The sequence below is a fragment of the Haliotis rubra genome, unplaced genomic scaffold (assembly GCF_003918875.1).
Source record: "Haliotis rubra isolate DU_JTF1 unplaced genomic scaffold, ASM391887v1 Scf597, whole genome shotgun sequence".
Lineage (NCBI taxonomy): Eukaryota > Metazoa > Mollusca > Gastropoda > Lepetellida > Haliotidae > Haliotis > Haliotis rubra.
Window position 1 is genome coordinate 147,057 of NW_025767298.1, and position 18,060 is coordinate 165,116.

The 18,060-nt window shown below is 43.0% G+C and overlaps 1 long non-coding RNA gene across 1 annotated transcript; it reads right to left on the reverse strand.

The window, feature by feature from the left end:
- Window positions 1-3,768: 3,768 nt before the first annotated feature.
- LOC124255201 lies at window positions 3,769-16,726 on the reverse strand. The gene is made up of 3 exons (XR_006892640.1): window positions 16,569-16,726; window positions 4,933-4,942; window positions 3,769-3,781 (listed from the first exon to the last, which is right to left on the reverse strand). It is a non-coding gene; the product is annotated as an uncharacterized LOC124255201 (long non-coding RNA).
- Between the last annotated feature and the right edge of the window lie 1,334 nt (window positions 16,727-18,060).

An 18,060-nucleotide genomic window follows, 5' to 3' on the forward strand; every position in this document is an offset into this window, starting at 1 on the left:
TGTTGCATGGGAGTGAAGGGGCGACCCTTAGAGGAGAGGCATTAGCGGCGGAATGGTAGCTGGCGCAGGCAAACCAGTTCGAGTCCCGGCAGGCGCTCAGAGGCGACTTGACAGTAAGCAAGCGCAAACGGTGGTTGATTTCTCCTGGAAGCAGGACGAAATGATGGTGTTGCATGGGAGTGAAGGGGCGACCCTTAGAGGAGAGGCATTAGCGGCGGAATGGTAGCTGGCGCAGGCAAACCAGTTCGAGTCCCGGCGAAGCTCAGAGGCGACTTGGCAGTAAGCAAAAGCGCAAACGGTGGTTGATTTCTCCTGGAAGCAGGACGAAATGATGGTGTTGCATGGGAGTGAAGGGGCGACCCTTAGAGGAGAGGCATTAGCGGCGGAACGGTAGCTGGCGCAGGCAAACCAGTTCGAGTCCCGGCAGGCGCTCAGAGGCGACTTGGCAGTAAGCAAGCGCAAACGGTGGTTGATTTCTCCTGGAAGCAGGACGAAATGATGGTGTTGCATGGGAGTGAAGGGGCGACCCTTAGAGGAGAGGCATTAGCGGCGGAACGGTAGCTGGCGCAGGCAAACCAGTTCGAGTCCCGGCAGGCGCTCAGAGGCGACTTGGCAGTAAGCAAGCGCAAACGGTGGTTGATTTCTCCTGGAAGCAGGACGAAATGATGGTGTTGCATGGGAGTGAAGGGTCGACCCTTAGAGGAGAGGCATTAGCGGCGGAACGGTAGCTGGCGCAGGCAAACCAGTTCGAGTCCCGGCAGGTGCTCAGAGGTGATTTGGTGGTAACTGTGCATGATTTGCCGTGTCAAATCTTTGCAATTCCCTAAGGTGTGGCATATGGGAAAGGAGAGGTATATTGCTGTAGTGTCTACAGCTATGTATGCGAGTCACCCAATTGATGGGTAGGCGCAATGGCATTACACGCCAGACGGACATTGACGTTTTCTGACGTTTGTTATGCATGTTGATGTAAATTGTAGTATGTATTGTTCATCACGTGTAGCAGCTCCACTGCCATTGTCAACAGTACCTGAAGAATTCACAGAGATCTGATCTACCACGACGACCTTCCTGCGTAGACTCAACTGCGCCATCACAGCAATCGGACTTTGAAATCAAAGTTGTATCCTTCCAGGTTTAATGTTTCGTATTATATATTTGTGCTGACATGTTTGAATCATCTGTCCATTATGCAATTGTTAGAGTATTGAATGCGTGAGCTATGGTTATCCATCTGGGTATATGACTGTGATGCACAAATGCTTCGTCATGATCATGTTCGTCTTACAAATGGGGAATGCAAAGTTAACACTGTCTCGCTCTAAGCTAACACTAACCACAAACCGATGTAACATAAAACTAGCGTGAAAAGGCAATAGGTCATCTAAAACGCTAACCTAAAAACCGAAAAAACCATAAAATTAAAGCCTACGGCCTTCTCAGCTGAATCACTAACCAAAACCGCAGTAACATAACCTTCAAAGAAGGTTTCAGCTGAATCACTAACCCAAACCGCAATGACATAAAAAAACATAAAACAAAGAAGGTTAAAACGACATAAAATAACAATAAAACGTGAAAACCAAACCACATAAACAAAGGAACTAATGAAATAACCCAAACCGCAATGACATAAACTTAAAACAAAGAAGGTTAAAGCGTAAAATAAAATTAAAGAACTAAAAAATTAAAGGGAAAAACGAAGGTAAAGTCGGGCATGTGAAACTGAAATATAATCCTTGGCTCAAGTGATTTTCTACACTTGGCTCAAGTTCTATGAATTGAGTCGGTAGGCCGGCCGAGGCATTGATAGTATTGTTTCCAGGTGAGGGGAACATGCTTTCAATGTCTACGAACTAGCCCGGATATTTGTCTTCAATTCCACCTGGTGTGATGGCGAACTGAAAATTTGCTATGTTTGCACTTGGTTTGATGTTGTCTGGAAGGATGAATAAAACGTTTTTCATTGCTGCGCTTAGCCGTGGTATTGTCTTCAATTCCACCTGGTGTGATGGCGAACTGAATTTTTGCTGTGTTTGCACTTGGTTTGATGTTGTCTGGAAGGATGAATAAAACGATTTCTTTGCTGCGTTTAGCCTTGGTATTGTCTTTATTTCCATGTGAAGAGAAAACGGAGACACGTTTTTTGTGATATTTAATTCTTATTGTTGGTTACTAAAGGTCACCTTCACACAATTACATTCCTAAAGTAGCTTCATAGTGAGTTCTTACTCTCCTCATTGTCTTCAAATGAGCCTTGATTGGCGTCACGTTTGCAGAGGCACTTGTTGTGGTGGGGCACACAGGCTCTGCTCTGATGTTTTGATTGTAATGCCTAATCCGAGAGTTTCTGAGTGAGACATGGAAGCCAACCAAGTGGCGGGAATTACGACTGAAAGCCAATCGTTGATCGGTTGTTTAATCGCATATGTGAATGGGATGAGTGAGTCGTGTCAGGTTTAAGCTACCAACCAGCCTTAATCCATGAATGATTGATTGACTCTCTGTGACCTCAATGCAGAGCTTAATACAAACACTTTTCAATCGCTCGGGCTATATATACCTAGCAGTCAGATACAAGCATCACGGCACTTGTGCTAACATTGTTTGACACAACACATTGTTGAAGACTTCATTCAAGCCATGGCCTACACACTTTTAAAGGTCCTGTTTCAAAGCCCGTCCACTTTGCCATCCTGGGACATAGCTTCGGCGCGGCGACTTGATCAAGTCTGTCCCCCCTCCACGTGGCATCATCACTTCCGTCGTGGGATAGGAGGGGCGACTGTCGCTCGGATGAAAGCAGTGGTGGATGCCCTTGATGCAGGTTTCAGGGCATTGTTTTCCTTCAAGTGGGAGAGAACGACGTGTTGGCGTCAACTGATCCTCAGAACCTGGTTGAGGACTTGCTGGATCTTCTGGACTACCTTCGGTGGAAACGGCCGGGCTCCAGAGCAGTGATAGGAAGTCTGTTCCCGAGGGTAAAACCAAGGAACATGACGGTCTCTGCCTACAAGCGGAAGGCGGAGGAGACGAATCGGCGCTTGAAGAGGATGTTGCGACGCCGTCTGGATGCCACCTTTTGGGACCACAGCCAGCACATGAGGATGGGACCTGCACTGTTAGGCAAGGATGGCGTCCACTTGACGTCAAAAGCCAATGCCCAGTTCTGGCTTTCCATTCGTAAAGTGTATGTGTAGGATCGCGTTTAAGCGCACATGCCCTGTCCGGTAGATCATCATTTTATCGTAATTCCCAAACTCTATAATTGTCGTTTCGGCCCATTGTGTTGATATACAGCAGTGGCAAAAGGGTTCCGCGTGTGAGACGATCAGTGCAAACGGGACGCACAGATCAGTCAAATCTGAGCGCACGGGGCTTAGCTTGGGATGGCTTTAAGGGTGGGAAAACGTGACGACATCCGCACGTGTCGCACATGACGTTAAAGCTAAGACCCGGGGCTTTCGATCCATAGTAACGACAAAGCCCTGTGGTCGATGTACGAAACATGACATGCATCTGCAGCGTGAAATACGGGTGTAAATCGGGTCAATTCGGGCTTAAAAGCGCCTCGGCTTCGAACCCGTTAAAGACAGGTCACTTCTGATGATACCACCAGTTGGACCTGGGAACCAGCTTCACGTCGATGTGCAACATGTCAATGGATTGTGTATAGTCGTCGTCCACGCGACGTTTAAACAACAACACCCACCGTGTCTGGCCCGTGATATAGGGCACGCCCCCGCCTTGCAGAGCAATCTCCATTCACTGTGTACTTGTACTTTAATGTACTTTCACCAAACCGAACGCAGATAGTATTTGTGTCATACCTAACATAACCACCAAGATTCATTCAAATCCATCCATAACGTTGAGATATTATTCATATTCTCCATTTATTATAACATTGCGATTATTTTCAAAGTACTTATGTGTACATGTACTTTCACATACACTCTTCAAAAATATAAAAAAAGAAACGCAAAATATAATTTGAAAATAATGATCGAACGTTTGTACGCATATGTCAAATTAAGCATGCTTTGAGGGTTGAATATTATTGTTGGTATGGTTTAGAAGAACATGCGTGAACGAAAGCAACCATAAACAAATGATTTTGAATGGTTTTATCGATCATGATTGTCATGATGAGCTTGACTGTTACTGAACACAACCAAAAGCCGCAATTATTGCTTTTCACGTGCAAAGCATGAGTACAACCTAAGACTATAAAAGACCCAAATGCATCTCGCAAATTCATCCAAGACCCTTGCAAATACAGGATGAGAGAAAATGGGACGTCTCAACGGTGCCCACCGAAATATTGCCATTTCGACAAATGACCATCCAAGACCAGGAACTCCGTGAGTCACCACTCCAGCCCATGACCGCTATATCCGGGTAACCCACCTACGTCACTTCCATCGCTCAGCCCGGGACACAGGACAAGAACGGTTTGGAGTCCGGAGAATGTCCGCCCAGACAATCAGGAACCGTCTCCGAAAGGTAGGTATGCGTGCCAGGCGTCCAAAAGTTGCCCCCTCTCTGACACGAGTACATCAACGTCCGTGAGTCAGGTGGAGTAACGTGGTGCAGCCATGGACCCTTGGAAACTGGAGGCACATATGGTTCAGTAATGAATCACGGTATCCCCTCAAGTGACGTGACGGAAGACAACGTGTCTACAGACCACGCAATGAACGTTTTGCATCCAAACTGCATCAGGCAAGTGGACAGATTTGGTGGAGATGGTGTGATGATGTGGGGAGCCATCTCATCCACCTGTATAATGGAATTGGTGCTCGTCCAAGGCAATCTTAAGGCCGCTCGATATGTCGACCAGATTCTCTGTCCTCACGTGCATCGCCTTGTCGACTGCCAAAGAGAGCTGTACCAACAGGACAACGCCAGACTTCACACAGCACCTGCTACAGTGGACTACCTGGACAGTAACAACATCAATGTCCAGATCCAGATCCACGGATCTGAAACCAATTGATTACCTGTGGGATCAGACATATAAACGTGTACGTCAACGTCGTAATCCTCCATTGAGGCTTTAACAGTAACATGTGTTCAACATGCTGCAGGAGGAATGGAGAAGGATTCCACATCGAAACATCCAACAACTGATTCTATCTGTGTCATGGAGGTGTCGTGCAGTTCTAGCAGTAAGAGGTGGTCATACAAGGTAGTAACGTCAACGTCACCTCGTGGACAGCAGTAACGACTATGATGACTATCATTCTTGTGAAATGTGCACGAGATACCAATGTATTGCTTTACATAATTTCCCTTCTGTACCGTTTATTTTGGTTGATTCACATAATTGAATAAGACCAAATTTGTCAATGATATTTTGCTTTCGCGTTTCTTTTTTTTGAAGAGTGTACTTTCTTCAACATCTAATTGATTTGTCCCGGGGACATACTCAAGAGATCCAGTAAGTTTCATTGAAATCCACCAAGTAGTATTTGAGTAAAGATACTAACACATAAATATACACACACACACACACACCAACAGGGTTGAATGCATACCCTCTGCAACAAACCTTCGGTTTGGGCAGAAGCAATCATGATCATATTGATTATTATGCATACATATATTATTGAGATTCATGATATATAATGGCAGTTGTAAAACACCCATCACAAAGTACATTTTGATATACTACATGCCTATGTTGTGATAGGTTTATAAAAATATGTTTTTCTCACATTGGTGTTACAGCTCGATTACGGGATCTGATGTTTAGTTACCACAGAATGACACTTATAATCATCAGACAAAATGGAACCATGTTTTTTTTCTGAATCCATATGCAATACTGATTACAATTATCCGTGGTTCCAAAAAATTAACATGTACTTCCCACGGGAAGCATTTTTGCTACATAAGCCCCTGCACTATGGAATAGATTCCGAAGTCTGCACCTGCCCTTGCGAGTACATCTCAAGTTGAGTCGACCAGCAACTCATTAAAGACTTGAGTAAATCAAGTACTTACTCAGGGAGGTCAATACAACGAAGAGACTTCAGAATCCATTCATGACGGACAGAGTCGTATGCTTTTTTTGTAGTCAATCCAGCACATGGACAGGTTGCGGTGATATGGTTTAGCCTCTTCCAAAATAATTTTTGGTACAAGATGTTGATCATTGCACCCCAAACATCCCTTTCTTGCTCTCTTCGGCTCTCTGTAAATTATATCATTGGAAGAGCAGTAAGATGACACGAGGCTTGTTAAACACCCCGTGAAGATTTTATATTGATTATTCAAACATGTGATAGGGCGGAAGTTTTTGGGATCAGTCAAGTCTCCCTTTTTGGGGAGGAGTATTGTGCGACCTTTGCAGAACCATGGAGGAACATCACCTGTGTCCACAAGAGAGTTGAAACAGTGAAGTAATGATGTTTGGACACAGGGGAACAGTTTCCAGTTCCGGTTTCAAATGCCATCAGGCCCTGGAGCTGTATTAGATCTGGACTTTTTGATAACATTTTTCAGGCAATCTGGTGAGATGTAACAGACAAACGCCCCAGTTATTGGAGGAAAATGATTGAACTGATTATTTTGTGATTAGCTCGGCTGTGTTCGGAACGTGGCGGAAACACCCGAAAGCCCCTGCACGTGTCAGTGAGTTGTTACTGTATACGTCATGGTACAATTGGTTTTCAACATCCCTGAATCCACAAAGTCAAGCGTCTTTAAAACAGGAAGATTTAAATCTTTAAATAAAAGCAATGACTGACTGACTGAGTTTGGTTTTACGCCGCTTTTAGCAATATTCCAGCAACATCACGACGGGGGACACCAGAAATGGGCTTCACACATTGTACCCATGTGGGGATTCGAACCCGGGTCTTCGGCGTGACGAGCCAACGCTTTAACCACTAGGCTACCCCACCGCCCCATAAAAGCAATGAACACACAATACATACAGAGCAAGAGGGGAAGACAACATTCAGCATGCACCTGTCATGGCTCACGTCACCAACCAGACCACCCACAACTAGAGGTGGGTATTGCAGAGAATTTTCATATTGCGATATATTGCGATGCGAAAGCATATATTGCGATATGTATTGCAATATATTGCAAGAAGGTTTTTTTAACAAAAAAATTAAGTTAATGTTTGATTTATAAAGCAAAAACACAACTAAATCACAATGCTTGATTAAGCTTTAATAAAAACTTTTAATCATGGCAAAATTAAAATGTAAATAATATTTGGCACAAACGAAACAAGGAAAAGGACATAACAGAGATCACTGGTCATTAATGAGTTAATATTTAAAACATTCAGATAAAAAACAACAATGCGAAACACTTGAACGAAAATTAAGAACACAACTTCAAACCGAACTGAATTTGACTTTCTATGTGAAAAACGGAAACATCGGAAGATTTCCGAGTGTTACGAAGTTTTCTGAATGCATGTCAAAATACCGTATCATTTTCATGTCTGAACCGGTTATATCGCGCAGCCCTACCGACAACGCATAACCAGGAACAGTGCAGATACTTAGAAATATAGTAAGTAGGGAGTTTACCTCATTTACCAGCATATCTTGGGCCAAAGTTTCATACAGGTTTTTAATGCAGTGCTAATTTTGTCTCCCAAGAGTGTATGCCACGGCAGGGAGATTGTATACCCAGTGCAGGGCAATCTCTGTGTCCACTGTCTGTGCCCGAGATGGGTCAACCATACCTAGGTAGTTCTCCAGAAGAGACTGCGGCACAATGTCCTGAAAAACAGTGGAATAATTACAAAAGCAGCAAGGGTGTGTCGGTGGTGACCACCATAAAGGCAGCTGCTACAGAACCTGATCTCCCGCGGGGGTCAGCTGGTCCTTTGCAACAACTTTTCAAAAACTGGGTGGAACCAATTAACTTTCATTTTTTACAGGAAAATGAAAATAGCAACAGTCTATATGGTCTCTTTACTAGTATGCCTGACCGCCTCCATGGTGTAGTGGTTAGAGTGTCCGCCCGGAGAGCGGAAGGTCGCAGGTTCGATCCCCGACCGCGTCATACCAAAAGACGTTAGAATATGGTACTTGTTGGTCCCTGTCTGGCGCTCGGCATTAATGGGTACATCAAGGACTGGTCGGCTTGGAGTCAGTATAATGTGTCTGAGTGGGGTATTCATGCTTCACTGCGGCATGGTATCTCAGTGAGCTAGCACTATAAAACCAGCTTCAGTCTCGGCTAGTACAAGCAGCCGCACATACACATACACACGCATGCACGTCGTCATATGAGCGAAATATTCTCAAGCACGACGTTAAACCCAATTTCACCTCACCTCACTAGTATGCCTAATTTTTCAATAGTTGGTTTGTAAAGTTCAGGTTTACAATCAATTTAAGATGGACACGCCCCACCCCACTAAAAACGTACTCTGTCTGACCTGACCAGTGCTAAGTGCTATTGCTAGTGCAAGTACACACAAATGTCTACCATCACACCACCAATCTTCCCCGTTTAGGCTGATAGTCTAGTCACATCACTAAAAATGGATAAACTTTAATTAGGCTTACTTATAACGATAATACCATCACAAAGCAATTATTAAAGGACTGACAGCTCGGCATCAATACAACAAGAAGACAAAGTCATCAATATCCCCCGCGACGGCAAAATACTCTTTATGAATATGTCTGCTAGTTATGATTATGTCAAATGTTTTGGAGTGTATACAGCAAAGTGGAAGGAGAGTATTGAAAGGGTTTTAAGATCTGCTTCAGAGAGGAGCACACCCACCAAAATCAGTTGAAGCCTAACTTGTTGCCATGGAAATGCAACAAGATGACATCCTCACAGTCACAGCCTAAGTCATGTTTCCATGGAAACCACAAAAAATAAAGTTCATATCTGGGTCTAACCCCCAATAGGCACATCTAGGGATCATGCTTGACATATGTACCAAGTTTGATGAAGCTAGCATGTATAGTTTGGGAGATCTGCTCCGGACAAGATGACATCCTCATAGTCACAGCCTAAGTCACGTTTCCATGGAAACCACACAAAAAAAGTTCATATCTGGGTCTAAACCCCAAAAGGCACATCTAGGGTTCATGCTTGACATATGTACCAAGTTTGATGAAGCTAGCATGTATAGTTTGGGAGATCTGCTCCGGACAAGATGACATCCTCATAGTCACGTTTCCGTGAAAACAGCAAAAACATTAAATTCATATCTGGGTCTAACCCCCAAAAGGCACATCTAGGGATCATGGGCCTAGATTTTCGAAGCTCTCTTAGCGCTAAGATAGTCGTAACTTAATGTTAATGTATGGCACTTACGACTATCTTAGCGCTAAGAGAGCTTCGAAAATCTAGGCCCAGGTTGACATGTGTACCAAGTGTGGTTAAGCTATCACGAATAATTTAGGAGATCTGCTCTGGACAAGATGACATCCTCATAGCCACAGCCTAAGTCACGTTTCCATGGAAACTGCAAAAATTGAAATTCATATCTGGGTCTAAACCCCAAAAGGCACATCTGGGGATCATGCTTGATATGTGTACCAAGTTTGATGAAGCTAGCAAATAGTCAAATAGTATGTCCAATAGATACCGGTCCCGGATTATGTCCGATGTTCGTTATCAATGTGACCCTTGACAGGTTTAAGATTGAGGAACGTGGTCAGTTAGTCTGTAATATTTCCAGTTTTCAATAACATATATCGTTATAAAATATTGGTAAAACTTTGTTCACTTTTTCCGTGTGAATACTTATAACAGGCGTACTCTTATATAAAGGCCGGATTTACTGATTTTTCATACACCATTAGTAGAAATATGTACTCTTTTGCCCAGGTTGTCCCGTTTTCATACTATTTTCGATAGAGCAACCCTTTCACTGTCATACTACATAGTGAGTGATTATTATCGCGTTGTCAGGACAGAAGACCTCACTTGCATATTATGCGCAGCTTCGATCCGAGTGGGGCCCAGTTTAGAAGGTTGGTTTGAGAGTGACCTCCCTTTAAATAGCACATGGTCGGCAAGGTCAAGAGCGCCCGAGGATTTCAATTTTGCAAATACTTCTGGTAAGAAATCTCTTTCATCAAATGTGGACTATTTGTATCTGGAACAATATATGTTGCTACAATTTGACTCACTGTTTTGTCTATAACGTTTGAACAATATAACGCGAGGTAAAACATTCTGAGGTGGTTGAAATATGTCAGCACGTTCGCTTTCGCACATGGTCGACATTATCGCGGGTTGTGAACAGTCAGTTTGTGTGTGAAGTTGTTAGTGACAGTCGTGAATTTTGTCACTTCGACACCATGCCAGCTTTGTCAGTTTTTTATTTCGCCTTACCGGCGTCTCGTCTCGAAGCTGTGTAGATATAATATTCCGGTGTCTAATTTCAACATACCAAACGGTGTGGTGTGCAGTAGGGCTGCAACAAATACACCGTGATTCGAGTTACCACGTGCAGGGGCTTGTAATATGTATTACAAGTTACAAGTTGTCACGCTCAAAACTGGCATCAAGGTGTATATTGTCACTGACGGAGTGTTAGCAATATATAAAACTGATATAGCGCTAAAACCTCGTCAGTGTTTTACGAATATATAGTAAAGAATACGAATATATTTTCATGAATACTTTATGGTAAATATCTAGGAATTTAAATAACCAACACAGGGTTTTACATGACGCGTGATTCCTGCGTATTTGATGCAATAATTTTGTAAAAGACTCTCAAAATATTACCATACAAGTCAAGCTTGACGCAAGTTTTATGAGTGACCCCCAATATTCAGTTCAATAAAATTGATTTGATATTTAAGCAAACAATGATAGTTTTCATGAGGTCTTCATTAATTTAGATATTTCTTTCAATTCATGTTAATAACTGTATGCTACAGTGAATAAATCACAAGCATGATTATTTGTTCAGTTTACTGGATTTTGTTATGACTGATTTGAACTGTGAAAAATAAACTATTTATTGACTTCCGGTAACATTTAAATGGCAATACAACACAAAACAACAAAATCACTGCAAAACTCTTGGTTTTTTATATAAACAAATAAATATTACACTAAAAATTTCATGACTCCCAAACATTGAAAATGACCCCCCAAAATAATACTGTGAGTCACCATGACTCTCTTTTTCAAAGTCTGTGTGAAACCCTGCCAACATTTCATGTAATGACTTAACTTAAAACATTTAAATGATATTTTCGATAAACCAAACAACAATACATTGCGAACATTGCCGCGTCCAGGGGCGCATAGCTACAGTACCATTATAAAAAGCCCGGGCTTACACCTGATTGTTGCTAAAGTGGTTGGGCAAACCCTCAATACTATCGAAATAGGGCTTATATTATTGTACACGAACAAATTGGCTTGTTACGCGCCTGGCGTCTTGTCTAATGTCAGTGCCGTGAGGGGACTATTTCAAAATAAGACAGTGGCGGTGGGGTAGCCTAGTGGTTAAAGCGTTCGCTCGTCACGCCGAAGGCCCGGGTTCGATTCCTCACATGGGTACAATTTGTGAAGCCCATTTCTGGTGTCCCCAGTCGTGATATTGCTGGAATATTGCTAAAAATGGCGTAAAACCGTACTCAGTCAGTCAAAATAAGACAAGTTACGTTACTGCACGGCTTGGATGTATTCTATTCATTCCAGTGATATCTCACTTGGATAAACAACGAACTAGGTCCAAGTAAGAACAGCCACCCACATATGTCGTAAATATTCGATTCTTGTGACCACGAATATTGTATTCAATTCATGAAGGGGATATGGTTTGGTTCAGCGCGAGTGATTCGTAACAGGCTGGTTGGTTTGCACTCAGCAATATTCCAGCTATAATGCTATAAATGTAGTATGTAAATAATCGAGTATGGACCAGATTATCCAGTGATCAACAGCATGTACATCGATCTACGCAATTTGGATAATATGTCTTTGGTATCAACCAAGTCAGCGAGCCTGACCACCGCTCACGTTAGTCGCCTCTTACAAAAGCATGGGTTACTGAAGATCAACTCTAACCCGGATCTTCGGTTACGACAAGCATGGGTTACTGAAGATCAACTCTAACCCGGATCTTCGGTTACGACAAGCATGGGTTACTGAAGATCAACTCTTACCCGGATCTTCGGTTACGACAAGCATGGGTTACTGAAGATCAACTCTAACCCGGATCTTCGGTTACGACAAGCATGGGTTACTGAAGATCAACTCTAACCGGATCTTCGGTAACGACAAGCATGGGTAACTGAAGATCAACTCTAACCGGATCTTCGGTTACGACAAGCATGGGTTACTGAAGATCAACTCTAACCCGGATCTTCGGTTACGACAAGCATGGGTTACTGAAGATCAACTCTAACCGGATCTTCGGTAACGACAAGCATGGGTTACTGAAGATCAACTCTAACCCGGATCTTCGGTTACGACAAGCATGGGTTTGCTGAAGATCAGTTCCAACCGGGATCGTCTTAAAATGAAGAAGACACATTACAGGAGCGTATTAGCGAGCGTCCCACATGAGTAACTTTGGTTGAAGAAGAACGACCTCGTTATATAACAGCATCCTGTTTAAAAGCGCCTAAGATACCGTTACGTATTTGTGTACGTGAAAATATTTACCACCCTATGAAAATAAGACATTCGTTGAAGACCTGTTACAACTTCCAAGGGGATGGAAAGAAACCCACCAAAATGTATTGGAGTAAACTACCCCAGCGAACACGAACTGAAGGATGTATGTCACGACTTTTGCTGTTTATTTTAGTCGAAAATTTAGTGGTCCATTTGTATTCGTTAAAACCGTGGTTTATTTTATTTACTGGCGAACAAAGATAAGTTGGACACCGACCTGACAATTGACCCGTATTAGCATACATGTATGAGTGCCGCCCACTGGCGCTTGCCATTGTTAACGAAGGGGACCCAGGTTGTCCGCGATCAAGTGTAGTGCGATGGGTGGCGCAAGGCGTGTGCGGCTACGCGCGGAATCAATGTCATCGTCATGTAATGCACGTGCATTAGCCTACATCTGCTCTACCTTTCACAAACCAAATGGGTTTGCTCTATGCCGTGCACCGCCTATACTTTTCGTAAACGCGGTCTCTGCGCCGGTCCAACTTATCCTTGTTTGCCAGTAGTTTGAGTTAATTGAAAACCTTGCACCCACCCCGTTCCCACAGACAGACACACACACACGCACGCGCGACGCACACACAGACTCGATTATTTACAGACCGCCGCCATATAGCTGGAATATGGCTAAAGAGTGCGGCATTAAACAACAGATCAACCAACCAAACCGTCAGTGACTCGTCACACCTGTAATTCAATAATATTGGACTGTTCCAGACAAGCAACAACGTAAGATAATGGCAAAAGGCAAAGTTGGTCAAGGGAGGGCAGGTGACCCTAATCGAGTCCGCCAGACACAGGATGGTCCTGAGCCCGGACTACATCGGTGCCATCACGCGAAACAGCATCCGGCGTCTGGCGAGAAGAGGGGGCGTGAAGCGCATATCCAAACCAGTCTATGAGGAAGTGAGAGTTGTATTGAAGAAGTTTTTGGAAAACCTTATCAGTGACGTGGTGACGTACACTGAATACGCCAAGAGGAAGACGGTAACCACAATGGACGTTGTGTACGCTTTGAAGAAACAGGGGCGTGTTTTGTACGGCTTTGGGGGATGAATGTGTGAATTACGTCATCCCTGTGAAGTCCGGCGATCACTGCTTCCACCCCGTGTTTGGATAAATAGTGCAAAGTACGTCACTGCTTTTAAAATGTGTTTGGCTGGACAGTGTTAAGTTCGTCACGGTTTCCAGTGTTTATATAGACAGTGTTAAGTTCGTCTCGGTTTCCTGTGTTTATATAGACAGTGCTAAGTTCGTCACGGTTTCCTGTGTTGATATAGACAGTGCTAAGTTCGTCACGGTTTCCTGTGTTTATATAGACAGTGCTAAGTTCGTCACGGTTTCCTGTGTTTATATAGACAGTGTTAAGTGCGTCACGGTTTCCTGTGTTTATATAGACAGTGTTAAGTTCGTCACGGTTTCCTGTGTTTATATAGACAGTGTTAAGTTCGTCACGGTTTCCTGTGTTTATATAGACAGTGTTAAGTTCGTCACGGTTTCCTGTGTTTATATAGACAGTGCTAAGTTCGTCACGGTTTCCTGTGTTTATATAGACAGTGCTAAGTTCGTCACGGTTTCCTGTGTTTATATAGACAGTGTTAAGTTCGTCACGGTTTCCTGTGTTTATATAGACAGTGTTAAGTTCGTCACGGTTTCCTGTGTTTATATAGACAGTGTTAAGTGCGTCACGGTTTCCTGTGTTTACGGTTTCCTGTGTTTATAGACAGTGTTAAGTTCGTCACGGTTTCCTGTGTTTATATAGACAGTGTTAAGTGCGTCACGGTTTCCTGTGTTTATATAGACAGTGCTAAGTACGTCACGGTTTCCTGTGTTTATATAGACAGTGCTAAGTACGTCACGGTTTCCTGTGTTTATATAGACAGTGCTAAGTTCGTCACGGTTTCCTGTGTTTATATAGACAGTGCTAAGTACGTCACGGTTTCCTGTGTTTATATAGACAGTGTTAAGTTCGTCACGGTTTCCTGTGTTTATATAGACAGTGCTAAGTACGTCACGGTTTCCTGTGTTTATATAGACAGTGCTAAGAACGTCACGGTTTCCTGTGTTTAGATAGACAGTGCTTAGTACGTCACGGTTTCCTGTGTTTATATAGACAGTGCTAAGTACGTCACGGTTTCCTGTGTTTATATAGACAGTGCTTAGTACGTCACGGTTTCCTGTGTTTATATAGACAGTGCTAAGTACGTCACGGTTTCCTGTGTTTATATAGACAGTGCTAAGTACGTCACTGCAATCAATAGATAGTGTACATTACTTTGGATTGTTTGTCTTGTTTTTGTTTTTGGTTTTTAGTTGTAGTTGTTGTATCCAGGAATCATGTATAATGATTTGGACGAGTTCGCAATAAACTAATTTTTGTTACTTTTTTGTCTTACGTCAGTTCAGACTAGAGGCTTTGAGGACAAGTTTTACACGAAGGTATTTTTCTAATACATGTAGTTTCAAAGTCAAAACAGTACATATGCCACAAAAAACTGATTTATTTATTGTATTATATCGATTTATATTTTGCACAGTTATTGTGAACTCTATTTTCATAATAAACACACACTGACTCATGTCCCTTGTAATATGACGTCACCGGTGTTGATTGATAAAACAATTGACGTCATTGGACCTCAGTAGACCCATTTCACGTGGTTTAGGTACAAGTGTTCTTGTGTCTCCATGCGCAGCTTACTGCTTCAAACCTCATTGTGCCTGACCGTCAGCGGTCTTGGTGTTCCGCAGGACACTGACGGTGTGACCGCCTTCTTGGTGTGGTGGTTAGAGCGTCAGCCCGGAGAGCGGAAGGTCGCGGGTTCGATCCCCGGCCTCGTCATACCAAAAGACGTTAAAATATGGTACTTGTTGGTCCCTGCCTGGCGCTCGGCATTAATGGGTACAACACGGACTGGTCGGCTCGGAGTCAGTATAATGTGTCTGAGTGGGGTATTCATGCTTCACTGCGGCATGGTATCTCAGTGGGCTAGCACTATAAAGCCAGCTTAAGTCTGGGCTAGTACAAGCAGCCGCACATACACATACACACGCATGCACGTCGTCATATGAGCGAAATATTCGCAAGCACGACGTTAAACTCAATTTCACTTCACCTTTGACGGTGTGGCTGTTTCAAGAAACGTATATGTACACAATGTGTTGCTACGGTCTTAATTTATTTGTGCAAACAGTGTAACAAAACTGTATAACATTCAGCTTGAGTCGATTGCTATTCCATTAGTATCTTTTTTGAGCGAATACATAATTAGATTTGCCCAGCCACGGGTGAATGCGTTTGCTAATGATAAAATAAATGACCTTTCCCAACCATTACGGCCTAATCCGTCGAATTTTGAACAGCCAGCAGTGCGGATCCGTCGAATCATGCTTGAGTGGTTCTGCGCTAATCGGTCGAATTTCAAACCGTCAGAGTCAAACCACCCAACACCCCTTGCGTCATGTTTTTGGTATGATCCAATGTTTTGATAACTAATTCATAGCTAAGATCACAGTGCCGATCCGTCGAATGCATTTTACCATTCTGAAATCAAAAATTCGACGGATCGGTACGCGGCCTTCCCAACAACCCTCTTTGATGTCGTAATTTCATATTCAAATATATCACGAACAGAAATGCACAGAAATTACTCTGGGCAATTACGTCTTTTGTGATGTCGTTCACTCATATTAGAGGGGGAAAAAACCCTGAAAACTACATACATCGTCAATCTCGCCATTTTTTACACATTTAAATATATATTTGGAGAATTAAATTTCAAGAAACCATATTAGTGATCCGGGTTTTTATTTTCGTTGTTGTTTGTTTTAACTATTCACAATGATCATGAAACGTCATAATGTTTCGGAAAATAAACGAACGCCGAAGTGAACTTATTGTAGAAAATCGCGTTCATATGTACAGCGCATGGCCATATTATTACGTACAATTGTACCGGCGTTGATATCGTGTATAGCGATGCCCGTTTTTAACATACTGCTACTCAAAAACGACACCGCGTATCGCCGTAATATCTTGTCACATGATCGACCATGATGTCATGTGTCTGTCACGTGACTCTATTTTATCCATTTACCGTCTGCTACATATTCTGGCGTATATTCGGTGGTAAAGCAGTTTAATCGACGTGGATCAGTCGAGAATGCTCACAGAACAGGCCGTATGAGAAAAATGACTCCTCAGGACAATCGACAACTTTTGAGGTTGGTCAGAGACAATATGATTTCACCTTTGGGTGAAATAACTGAGAATTTGAACAACAATAGGGCTACACGTGTATCGGCGAGGACTGTAAGGAGACGATTATATGAAAATAAATTTCATAGACGTGTTGTTAGAAAGAAAATCCGAATTCGTGACCATAATGTTAGAAATCGTTTGGCCAGGGCAAGGGGGCAACGGTATCGTACAGTGAATAATTACTGGATTCGAGTGATCTTCTCTGACGAGTGTAAACTTATCATTGGGGAAAACAATACCTCCCACAATGTCTTTGTCCGGGACGACAGCCACGCGTCAGTTTGATGGCGTGGGGTTGTATCACCTGGCATGGTGTTGGTACCATTCGTGTTGTTAATGGCAGCATATAAATGCTCAGAAATACACAGAAATCCTCGAGGATATGCTTTGGCCCGTTATAGCCAGACATTTTCCGGGAAACCGGTACATCTTCCAAGATGACAACGCCTCTGTATATCGGGCCTGTGTCGTTCAGGATTTCAAGCGACAAAATGACATTACTGAAATGTTGTGGCCTGCACAGAGTCCAGACGCAAATATTATTGAGAACTGTTGGCTCTACCTGACCTGAAGAATAGACTTCAGGGACGCCGAAGAAACATTCAGTCGGCTGAAGTGCGGGACATCTGGGAAGATATTCCCCTGGATTTCATCAGAAATCTTTATTCATCAATTCCGAGGCGGATGTTGAAAATAATAAGGAACAAGGGACACATCACAAAATATTGAGGTAAGCCTGTTTATATTCAACGAGTTATGACACTTTGATCTCCCGCGTAAATTTGTCGTCAACAATCGGTCCGCCATGTTTGTACGTAATAATTGGCCACCCGCTGATGTCGGTTATGTTGCGCCTATAAACCAGGTATAATTCAAACTCAGCTTCTTGACACGAATCCCTGAATATTTCACACACTTTTATAATGAAGTGACAAATGGTCTCGGTCGTCAATGCCAAGCCTCCCCGTGATGTCACGCCCCGCTATTGTTTGAAATGTAAAAAAAAGCAAACGTCAGATATAACAATGGGTACCATTTTCTCATATTTGTAGAGATCCGTGCGGCTTTTCGTTGCATATAAACGTGCTCATTAGTTTTTTTGAGTAAGCAAGGGAGGAGTATCGGCTGGAATTAGGGGAGTACAAATTTAAAAG